Raw genomic sequence first — 13,064 nt, 5'->3', positions numbered from 1 at the left:
GGGAGGGAGGAAGGGAGAGAGGGAGGGAAGAGAAAGAAATGGTAGCGAGAAAGGCAAAGATGAAGGCGAGTTTTCTGAGATGTATTTTTGACATCTGTCCATTTGGCTAAGAATGAAAAATAACCATTGAATGAAAAATTTCCCATTCAAACATTAATAAGAATCTAAAGTGCTGAAGTATAAGTGCAAGATATACATAGTACTTATGGGAATAAATTTATTCAGAAACATGCCAGATTCTCCTAAATAAAACTACACACTTTTATTGAAGCACATAAAAATATTAGTAAGTATGGGGGAGATTCATATTCTTCAATAGGGAGGACCCATGAGAAACAAACATCCTAATTTGTTCTATAGGAAAATTCAAAACAATTTATATTTATTAAATATGTGACATTTTATCCTACTGAAGTTTAACACATACATATGTACATATGAGTGAGTGAGCATAAAAAGTTTCAAATGAACATAAATATAGTAAAGGTGATTCTCTTTAATATAGAAATTACTACTAGCACAAAATGTTGATAAATATTAATAACTATTAAAGAGTAAAGATTGCAAATCTAAAAACAGGAAAAATGACTTAAAGTATATAATATAAATCTATATTAATATTTTATATAGTTTATTTCATAGTAACAAAAATTCACCAAATAATAAGGATCATCCATGAAGGAATGATTTCATAAAGACAGTACATGTATGTAATAAAATTCTATGCAAAGATTAGAATTACTATCAATAGCATCAAAAGATACTGTTAAAATGCTGACAGTTGTAAATATATCTGAGAGCATGATAGTATAGTCCTACCTTATTTCATATGGTAAATATATTACTTATCAATATTTTAAATGTATTTCTATGAAGTCTGAGGATTCTATATTTATTTTGCTAATTGTAATCATCTGCATTTGTCTTAATTTTATTCTGACCAGAATACTGTTTTAATGGCCAGGATAAAAGAAAAAAAAATTCAGATTTGTAAACGTCCTAAAATATAGGGGAAATTGTGTGGCAAAGGAACTAACCTGATTTATAAGTAGAATGTAATGAGCAAATTAAATCTACCTTATACATTTCATTCCTCCATTAGCAAATACAAAAAATGTTTTCTAAAACTCAAGAAAGCTCTCTCCCATGATTTAAATTACAGGATAAAATCAGGGCATCTAGTATCAGCTTTTTGATATAAATACCATTTCATAAGTGTAGAAATAATCTGTTAAAATTTGATAGCAGATTATGATAAAAGGACTGCTCTTTAAATATTTATATATAACACATAATTTTGCAATTATAAAAATATATGCACATTCAAAGCATATGGTGTATATACAAGATAGATTTCTCCTGATTTTGTTCTTATCGATCTATGTGGAAATTAGATAAAGTATATTAAAGATACAGATACAAGATGAGTGTTTGAGCAACATATTTCTCAGAACTTAGAAATGAGTTTGTTCCAACTGAAGACTCGAGTTGAAGCACGTGTAGCTATTACTTCACAAAAACTGAAATGCTGATCAGCAGAGCATTCAGAGACAGGTGTCATCCCATTGGAATGGCAAGTGTGATGTCAAGGGCTGATTTTTCTTTGCTCCAAAAGTCTCTCCTAAAATTTAATCAAAATCTAATTTTGTGCTTAATTCCCAGGATTAGCATATACTTTCTTTTGAGCACATTTTTTTTTTGTGTGTGTGTGTGTTCAGCAAGAACTAAATCCATTTCTGAGGAATAAAAGCTAATGTATAAATGCTAAGAAAAATATAAATTATAATCTCCAATTTACTCACAAATCCTACTGGTGCAGAAAGTGATAATTACTAGCAGAAAGTTTATCTAAGTCATTGAGCCAATATGCTTTCACACTGTGACAAAATTTGATATATTTTTATCTTCTATTTGTTCCAGTTTTGTGAATTACCCACTACCCTTGAATACTGTGGCAAAGGCACATCTACTCAATTCAGAGAACATTTTTTTCTATTATCTTTAGAAAAACCTTTTGAGGAGTCAAGCTTCAATTCCACTCCTGGCACTTTCTGGAGCATCATAAAAGAACTATGCTGTCCTGGTTCTAACTAGGCCCATGCTTCATGTACTAACCCCTCAGTCCCCATTCATAAATTGATAATGTAGAAATTATTTCACATGTTTTTTTGAAAATACAAAATTATTTTAAAATTGAACCATTTCATAGAAATTTCTTAATAAAATGAGTTTTAAAATTAGTCACAATCATTTCCAGTTACATGTCAAAATTGCAATTCATTTTCCAAGTGAACCTTTCATTTTCTTTCAAACTAAAACATTTTTGAAAATAAAGTATTATTGCTTCAAAGAACAAAGAAAATATATATACCATGTACTTGGATTCATTCTATATTATATAAATCAACAAGGCAAAATCTGGGCATGGAGTGAATCATTGGTAGAGGGTGTGGTTCACATGTGCAAGAGCTGAGTTTCAGTTAGGCAGAGGAGGAGAAGAAAGAAAGAAAGGAAAGGGGGATAGAGAAAGAGAGAGAGAGAAGAGGGAGAGAGAGAGACAGACAGACAGACAGATGGACAAAGACAGAGAGGGAGACAGACAGAGACAGAGAGACAGGGAGAGAGTCAGACTCAAATCAAGAGCCAATTCTGGGTTATCCTTATATAATCCTTATTGTATACTTAATATATTTTATACCAAGCAGAGGTCAGTGTTAGTGTAAAACAAGCTTACTTTCTCTTAGTAATGAAGACATGCTGCAGACTCATGGGCAAAGCCTGCTATTTTTGTCATTCCCTCAATCTCTCCCACTCCCCTCTCTGTGCCTCATTTTAAAATAAGACAGCATAAAAACATCAAGCAAATGAGAATTGAAGAAGAAATAGAGAAATGGGGATCAGAATCTAAACCCTACTCATTCACAGCTGTTCAGTCATGCTTAAAATTCTTTGTCGTGCTGGAATTTTTGCCTGAGGTGTTCCTTTAAAATAACCCATAGTTCATTTCATTCAAGATCAATGATGAAGAGAGCCATTTCTGAAGACATATTTCAGGGATAGGCCATGCCTACCTAGCAAGAATGAACTTGATTCTCTTGCAAATGAGTGAATGAACAGAAGAGAAAATAAAATTGAAGACAAATTTGTAATTCTTGAAAACTCCACATAATCATGAAAAAATTGTCAATGTTTAAAGATGAATTTTGTGACTGGCTGAATGACTAGGTGCTCTATTTCACAAATTTTGTCAATCCATTTTGCTATAGTCTCAAGAAACCAGAATAGCCAAAGCTCTGATTCAAAAATAACCTGCTTTCTAAGAAAAATAGACAAAACTCAAAAATACATTTTTGTCTGTTTCAGACATTAGAGTCTACAAGGTAAGAAAAATGTGAATATATTAAAACATCAGATAGCTAATTTTCTCTATTAAAGTCCTATTACCTAATATTCCCATTAACAAAAGAAAATGCAGAAAAGAGATCTTGAATTTTACATGATTATTAATGATTCCCATTTTCATAGAAATTGAAAAACTCTAAACCAATTACAAAATGAAAACAGTGTAAATGAATTGAACCTCTTTAAAAAAATAAAATCTGTGTATGTTTCATAATATATGAGTGTATGTATACATTGACATACATGTATTGGTAGAGTCAAACAGCCTGAGGTTTCAAATGTCAGTGATCCCTTATCATCTTGTGACTATGGACAAGTTAATAACTCAAAATTTAGTTCAGATATCTGTAAAATGAGTAATTATTTATTTCAGTTATTAGACTAATTGTGCTTTTAATTTCACTAAAATAAAATAAACATCTTTCTATACAATCTAAGCACTCAATAAAATCCCCAAAACAACTAGTTCAAAATTACTGGGTGTTGAGATATTCAAAATCACAAATGTGTATTCAAGTATACAGACACACTAGTTCAAAATTACTGGGTGTTGAGATATTCAAAATCACAAATGTGTATTCAAGTATACAGACACACACACACACACACACACACACACACACATACACATATATAAAATCTCGCATGTGTTTATACAAAGGTATATTTATATATATCTATGAGCTCCTTATAAAACCAGGAACCCATTTATAAAATTGTAATATTTTTAGAAAATAAATATTAGGCATAGTTTTTACAGAAAATATATAAACATAATACCGGCATTGTAAAATGAAGTTTTTAACCTTTTATTATTGAAGACTAAAAGTTATAATAATTTTCAATAGTCAATTCTTCCTATCAAATGAAGTGATAGATCAAAGTATCAAAACCTATTAATTAGCAGATTTAAAGTCACATAATTCATTGTGGATCATTATATAAACTGTACATATTAATATAAAAAAGTGAATTTATAATACTGTTAGATAATAATAAAAAGTATTATATAAAATATTTAGAAATATATTTATAATACATATAGAATCACTTTAAGTACTTACACATTAATAATTATCAGATGCACAATTATGAACCAGATTTATCTATCTGAAGTACTTAAATCAAATAGGAGACTAAAATAATAGGAGTTATATAAAAACAGAATTAGTTACCTCTAAATTTAAAAAAGTATTAGTAGGAAAACTGGGTTTTGTGGGTCACTGAATTAAAAAAGCATTGCTATGATATGGATTTAAAATACCTACAAATGTTTGCACGTTGAAGTTCCAGTCTCCAGTGAAATGTGGCAACTGGAGGTGGTGACCTTTCAAGAGGTGGGTTCTAGAGAGAAGAAGCTTGGTCTTCAGGGGTGTGGTTTTAATAGGCAGATTAGGGCCTGCTCAGCTGCCGATGAATAGGAGTCTTCTATCCTATCTCTAGTGATGCTGGGCCACTAGAGGCTCCAGATATCAAAGTCCAATGACAGTGGACTAAACCACCTGAAACCAGGAGCCAAAGTTAAACTCTATTGCTCCACACTGGTTTCCTACTATAGCAATGCAGAGCTGAGGAATGTGACTGTAACGCAAAAACTTACAGGCAAATATGTTAAAATGTTTTAACATGTCTTGAACAAATTGGATGTTGGATTACTGATTCTTAAGGTGCTCAAACATTCAGGCTTTACATTGTTATAATGTAAGATAATGTGGTTTGTGAGTCTATGTGTTGATATGTCACATCTGTATAAGTGCCAGAGGGGGCCAGAGGGCTTGGATTTACAGTCAATGGCGATATGGATACTAGGAACTGAAATCAGCCCTTCTTGTAAGTGTACTACACCTTGTTGCCAAAGCCTTTTTCATAATTAGAGACTAGCTAGTTATTTCCCATTTCCTTTGATGGTGAAGATATCAAATTCATTTCTAATTTCACTATAAACGAGTGTTTCTAAAAAAATTGCCATCCCCTGACAATATGTGCATCTGTGATTCCTGAGAGTCCTTCAACAGCCCAAGTTCTGCTTTATGTTTACTAAATCGGGTTCTGAGCGTGGACTCAGAAGACATGAATGCTAACATAGAAAAACTGAGGGATCACAGCACAAGTGAACCCTCAGCATTTCATTGTGCACTGCATATTCACATTCTCATCTCATCATCTGAATCGGTCTTGTCTCTGTCTTCCTCTCACTTCAACTTCTGCAATACAGATGAATTCTGTACATAGAGGGAGATAACTCTAAGGTAAAATCTACTTCAATACCTACTATATATCTAACTAGTAAGGTGCCCCCTCAATTAGCACTTAGTATTTTCCAAAAAGCTCCAATGACAGGGCTTTATCTATGCCTCCAACAAATTCAGCCCCCACTGGTTACACATCTGAGGAAAGTCAGGCCTCAGTTGTACTTGCAAAGGCCGGCTTTCCAATCTCTAGTATTCCTCTTTGTCTCACTCACATATCCCTTTCCTAAGATATACATTGATTCATGTTTAAAACTTCATTAATTTAATTGTTGCTGTTGTGTTAGAAGGAAATTTATTTCATCTTCAATTGGCTGAGAATTGCTTTATAGTGAAGACCTCTTGGCAGGGAAATGGCCATTGGGTGCCAACGTACAGAGCAAGGAAATGAGAGTTGGCAATAGAAATGCCTAAAGCACATTAACAAAACTCTCATCAAAAGCCAACAGGCAAACACCTCCCCGGACTTACCCGTACAGATTGCAGCAACCCATTTAACCCCTCGAGGAACATACAATGTAATAAAGAAATATAATATAGTAAATAATTGGCATATAAGATGCATAGCTGGAAATATATCAATTTTTGTTTTATACCTTCCAAAATTCATAAATATTAATATTTTTCTTTAACATTCAGTTTTAGAGCATGTTTACCCCACCCGAAATGTGGTAGTTTTATAAAAACTCAGAATGTCGTAGCTGTGTAGATATGAGTCAAGTCAACCTCATATTTTGAATATTATGCATATTGTTATTAATAAAGGAGAAAAACACATTATGTACTCCTTTATATTTTTAATTAGTTGCTTACCATAATTGTCAACTTCTATAAAATAGATACAACAGATTTCTTTTTTAGTAATAGGCAATGAGTAATGGGTAAATTATCATTATGTTCACATATTTCCACATCATACAAATTATAGAAAGAATGCAGGGCAATCTCAAAGGAAGAACAATATTAACTAACTGGAATCCCCCACCCAAGATCACAGGGACTAAACCACCAAAGAGTAGGCATGGAAGGATCTATGGTTCCAGCTGCATATGTGGCAAAGGATGGTCTCATCTGGCATCAAAGAGATGCTCTTGGTCCTGTGGAAGCTTGGTGCTCCAGAGTAGGGAGATGCTGGGGTGGCGAGGTGGGAGTTTAAGAGCACCCTTATAGAAGTGGGAGGAGAGGAATGGAAGGTGGGGCTGCAAAGGGGAAACTGAGAAGTGGGACAACGTTTGAAATGAAATATAATAACCAATAAAAAATACGAAAGAATGCAAACACCAGTTTGCCTTGGCGACAGTGATGTTATGTGTTTTCGTTACTATAATTGTAAGTTATGAAGTTAAAATGCACATAAATGCAAATTAAAATGCCCTGTGAAATTAAAATGCACAGTATAATACTATAAAATAACTAAGAGCATTGTACAAACTGTGATTAAGAACATGAATTAAAATGTAATAAACCCAAATAAAAACAATTTTAAAGAATTAACAAGAAAACATGTTTTTTTTTCCTGTATTCTTAAATCGTTTACCCATAATAGACTTTTAAAGTAAAATGAGAACAGCCATTAAATACAGAAAAACTTTGCTCAGTAACAATGCTTTTCCTTACTTGCTGGGAGGAAAAAAAGAAAGCATGCTGTTCTTAACACCAGTGATTGTAAAAGACATCGTTTGATTTTCATTATTTAATGGCTGTCACTTGCATTTAATAAGTAGAAGCAAGAGGAGCTGCTAAACACTTTATGGTACACGTAGCAGCTCTCTACAATAGAGTGATATTTGACCCCCAAATACCAGCAATGCCAAAGTTCAGATGGTTTGAATGAGTCCAAAATGAGAAAGTGTCCTTGTTAAACTGAATCCTTCCTCCCCCAAAGAATTTTTTTTTCTAATTTATACTCTTGTAGGGATTCTGTCATTGTGCAATGGGTTAGGAGAAAATAAAACATATATGATGTATGACATTGAAGAAGCCCCCTCCCATCTGCTTTGGGTACAATGTAAGCCTGTAGTTAGATCTTTAATTCACCTCCCATTCAAGCAAAGCCTTGCTGAGTACCCAGTAAAAGAAATAACAGGTGATATGCTCTGAGAGAGATCTAAAAAAAAGTGGATATTAAAATCAGAATTATTAAATGGAATGGCTGTTCAAAAACACATGAAAAATTTAAAAGTTCCATGCCAGTGATGAACTGCAGTTAGATTGTGTAAGAAAGGGAAAAAGTAGAAGAGAAGGAAACAGAGCATCTGGATAATAATGAAGGAAATGTAAAAGTGTGGTGGTTTCGTGCAGTGCCTCCCCGCAGTTTAACTTCGTTAAAACAGTTTAAAGCTGTTGAAAGTTAAGTCAGCAACATCAGTGATGATTATTCATCATAAATTAGTAACCTTTATGATCACTTGATTGATAGCACTGAAGCACCACAATAAAATTAGACGTGATGATGACTGATACTCATTAGCAATGAAAGAAATTAATCACACAATCAACTTCCTCAACTGCTTGAGATCTTAGCCAAATCTTCATATACTCTGGCTAAAGTACCTGACCGAGGGAATCACTTGTCTAAAATTGAGGTGTTTTAAAACTAGGATAAGGAATGATAATAACATCTTATAAATGACTGGCTCATCTAATCTACCCACTAATTTCTTATACACACACACAGACCACACATACCACCATCACCACCACCACCACCACCATTACCACCACCTCTAAAGAATTAAAAACAAAACCATACAAAGAATATCCTGGTAGAAAGGAAATGATCAAAGAATTAGACATTATGTTAGACACTATGTTAAAAGTAAAGTCTAAATGATATGCTAAGTTTGAGAGATGTGAAGGTGATTATTTGCTGCCTGTGTGAACTTGAAAAAATTATTCTTCATCTCTGTACTTCAAGTTAATTGTAATAATCTCTGGTTTTATAGGAGGTTTGATAATGAGATAGTGAGAAATAACACAATGACTGCATAAGAACTCAATAAACAGTAGCTGTAATTATTTTATCATATTAATGATATGGTGATGATGATAGTGGTTGCTGAACACTGCACAGGTGGAGGAGGAGGTGAAGAGGAGAAAGAAGACAACTGGGAAGAAGAGACACAAGATAGAAAGAAGAAGGATACAGAAGCATGTGAATAAGAGGAAGAGGAATGGGAAGCAGAAAGAGAGAAGATGGAGGAAAAGATGGAGAAAAAGAAGTTGATGAAGAAGAAGATGATGAAAATTAAGAAGAGGAAAGCGAGGAGGAAGAAAAAATGGGGAAACATGTAGAGAGGACGTGTGGAAGAAGGAGGAAGAGAAAGAGGAAGAGAGTAATTTGCCAGTACAGAGTACAAGAGTTTCTATGAATGATCCGTTGAACTAATCCTACCTGTTAGCCTAGAGAGCTCCCTATGTATTCCACAACAGCCATGCTATCTCCTCTGGCACAGAGAACATGAAAGTCTTCAGTAAAGAAATCTCTCAGCTTCTCACTCTGTCCTATGCTGGTCTTTGAATCTCCCACCTACTGCCTCCTGGAGAGTATTTTTCTCTAAAGTGCATGTGGCTACTTCTTAAGCATTTTTTTCTCTCCTCAAAAGTGTAGTTGGCCTCCAACCACTAAAGCATTTCTTATTGTGGTCCGTTAATATGTTCCTGTTACTGTGACTTAGAGACAACTCTCACAACTTCTTTAAAGTGATTGTGTAACAGGGAACCTGGTGGACCACTTGTTTCTCACCCAAACTCTAATGAGTATAGGCAATATAGATTGTAGACAGTCAATAGCAAATTTCTGTTATGACAATGAATTCTTCTTTCAGTGCTGGGAACTTCACATACTATCAGAAACAGTATTATTTGTTTGATGTAACTCATCAATATTATAGAAGCAGAAAGGCAAACTATGTAGCAAATAAGTCAACTTGACATACTAAATACTAAATGAGCATTGAAATTAAGTATCAAAAGACTGATGGAAGATAGAGACCACTAGGCACCTGCTTGGATGCTCAATAAAGATGTAAAAGAGAAGATAATCTGTAGATTAAGCAAATGTCAGAACCTGAGGCGGAGTTTCAGGTTAATGCACTTTAATATATATAAAGTTACATGAGGTCAGGGGTAGGGTGATACCCTGTGTTGCTCTATCCATCAGGCCTTACACATATCTTGCTTATAGTAACTGCTAAATAACTATTCCTTGAATGGAATTTTAAGCTGTGCAGCTGGTGATACAAGAAACATCTGTATATTTTTAAAGCATTACTTCTCTCCATTTGCCATTCCATAAAAAGGTAATTTTGTGAATGTGTTTACTAGAACTCTTTCCTGAAAAGTGAAATATTGCTTCACTTGGTTGGCAAATGTGCCATTTCAAAAATGAAGAATCTGCCTCAAATGAAGAAAAAGCTATTTTGGTCCATAATTCTCAGAGCCAAATTTGAATCGTAAAATGCACTTTTCATCAAAGAATCTTAACAAAAAGATTCCTGCCAATTTAACCAAGACATCTAAAAATATTTCATTCTAGAGCCAAGCTTCCTGCTTAGCAGCATTCTGACTGAGATCATGGTGTCCAAAGATCTTCCATTGGGTGATGGTCACTCAAGCGGAGAACCTGCCACTCTGTCACCACCTTCCAAAGAACTCAGAATGACACACTGTTTAGAAATTTTGGACTTCTTCCAGATTTTCCTATATTTCAAAATTTCCCTAAAACTTTGATATATTCAACAATTACCATAACAAACAACTGTAACTAGAGGTCCATGTAACTTGTAGATGGAAGTCTCTTAATGCTCATTCTGTACAGTTCAAGCAGGAAGAAATGGAAATCAAATGAGATACATGGTTCATTAAAAATGAACACAGGGCAGCAGCAGGAATAGATGGTGAGTATGATGAATGCTTGCCTGGTGTTTACCCCTCGTTAAGTTAAATGCAACTAATGTCATTTTATTAATCTTGGTAGTTATCTAGGATAGTAGAAAAAGAACTATGCCCTCCTTTGACACTTAAGGAAATAAAGACCTTTTGGACTGTGAATAACCTCAGTGTGACCAAGAAATGGAGCTGGTGCTGAACACCCCTGATCCAGCTCAGGATCATTCTATAAGCATCATCTGTCCTTTTAAAAAAAAAATCCCATCAATACACACCTATATTGATGCAGTTCAAATATGTGAATGGTCTGGGAAATGTCATTCTTGAAAGGCAGATGCACAATAATGAAAGTTACAGCTACCAGAGACAATAGTTCACAAGCCATATTGAACAAACGTGGGTATTATTAATCAACTTTGAGGTTTCACTTAAATAGTTAAAACCATTCTTTAGACAATAAATGCAATCCTAACCCTGATAGATCTTTGTACAATTATACAATACAAGTCTTATAGTGAGTTAGCAACGGGGGCCAAACTCATCTGTTGCTTCCAAGTGAATAACCCTATTTTGAAACAAGATAGTAGTTATATGTGTTACAAAACTGGGTTTTTTTTTTTTTGGAGGATTAATTTTAGGTCAGTAAGACTGGCAGCCCAAAGTGTGGCTGGACAAATGCACTGGTGTCAGCATTAAAGCTAAGAAAGGAGTCTGGCTTGGAATTTTTCACACCTGCTTCAAATCATTAATGCTACAGTGTTGTCCCATTTACAAGCTGACATTTATTTTTGCACTTTCGACATCCCATGACTTCTCTGCAACAGTAAATAGCTCAAAGTGATTACACCCTGCTTCAGCTGGATCTATATTTTGACTAGCAGGCCTTGGCATTGTGTCCACCTCTGATCCCTCTCCAAAATGGTGCATGCAGGGCAAAAATGTCAGTTGAAGTTCCTGAAGAGAACAAAAGGTTTACCATTTTATATCATGTAAGGATATAACACTCCCAAGTCCTTTCCAATCTATTGTAGTAACCTAGAGTAATTTTGTGAGCATTGCTTTAATCTCATAAATATTTTTCTATGAAATATTACTTTGTGATGTCTTTCAAAAGCAGTTAGTAAAATAAAGCTTTATGGAGAAGATGAGCAAAAAATTAAAAAAAATTAAATGAGATATGAGTCTGACCAAGCCCATATATAAAATACAAAACCAAAATTGATTTCTATATAACTTTGACATTAGAAATTCAGATTAGAGCCAAGTACCTAGAATTGTAGAGGTACCCAGATTAGGACATTTTCTATTTTTATCTTGAAGTTCAAATATGCAAACTGATGGACATCTCAAATGTCACAAAAGTAAAATATTTGCATATTTGAGAAATTAATTTCTTAAGAACCACATTCTGTATGTATATGGGGGAATTTCCTACTGTGTCTTTCCTAGTCATCCAATAGTATCTTTCTTCTGTGTTTGTGTATCATACCATAAAAAACATTCCCAATTATTAGATTATAATATTTTCTGTTATTAAACCACTTCTGAGTTAATTGATTACCCCCCAGAGTTTCTGTAAAATGGTTTGAATCTTATGATGCCTTTAGATTGCTTTTGCCCAGCATCTGTAACTGATAGTTGCTACTTTGAATTCTGGGAATATGAAAACTTCTGTTAAATTGAGGTGAGAGCCAGGCTAAATCCTAATACTTCAAATTTCTTGAGTTAATTAGTATGCCCTAAATTTTATGTCCCAATGGCTGGCTTAGAAGTGTTTGTATAAAAGCTTACACACTTCATCTCCTTCTTTAATTATTTGTTCACTCTCCAGACAGGAAGACAGGAGGATGTCATAGAACAATCTGAAATGGGCTGTGTGCTATCAGATCTGAAAGGAATACAGGGTTAGTTTATCTGGATAGACTTCTGGGAAGAGGAGAGGAGAGAGGGAAGGAGGGAAGGAGGGAGAGAGAGGGGTAGGGAGAGAGAGAGAGAGGGAGAATTTACAGGAGAAATGTCCCTGAATTAAGTGGGGGAATCTGGGACACTTGTCCTTGTCATGTATGTCCGCAGTGCTCCAACGTGGGCAGCAGGGGGCGCTCCTGCATGAAGCATACCCCCCCAAAAGTGCTTCCCTGTTGGAGAACACAGGTTCTTCCCACACACCCCTCTCTCTCAGTTCTTATTTTTTGTCCAAAGACTGAGTGTAGCTGTCAATAAATTGTGTGTGCTTGGTACACATGATGATTAGCGTCTCAGGAGCAGTAAAAAGTACACTTGGTAGTAAGCTTGCCTTTTTGAATAAAGACTGCCCAGTTTTTATTTTATCTCACTGGATTAGCAGAAGGAGTTAAAGGAGATGTAAGGTAGTGGGGCGGGGCAGAGATGTCAAATGTCATTAAGTACTAGGAGGCAATTTTCTAAAGCCACAAGTGGGCATCAACATCCTAGGGCTGATTACTTACTCACTCTGTGGTTGTTTAGTTTGTAAGATAGACTTCCGGGTAAGTTTTTTTGTTTTTT

The 13,064-nt window shown here is 34.6% G+C and overlaps 1 protein-coding gene across 2 annotated transcripts in view; it reads right to left on the bottom strand.

The window, feature by feature from the left end:
* Gabrb2 (gamma-aminobutyric acid type A receptor beta2 subunit) overlaps positions 1-13,064 on the bottom strand; it is a 221,439-nt gene that overhangs the window by 205,055 nt on the left and 3,320 nt on the right. The gene's annotated exons all lie outside the window — the stretch shown is intronic.

This window comes from Mastomys coucha, unplaced genomic scaffold (assembly GCF_008632895.1).
Source record: "Mastomys coucha isolate ucsf_1 unplaced genomic scaffold, UCSF_Mcou_1 pScaffold5, whole genome shotgun sequence".
In the NCBI taxonomy this organism is placed as follows: Eukaryota; Metazoa; Chordata; class Mammalia; order Rodentia; family Muridae; genus Mastomys; species Mastomys coucha.
This window is presented reverse-complemented; position numbering and strand designations above follow the sequence as displayed.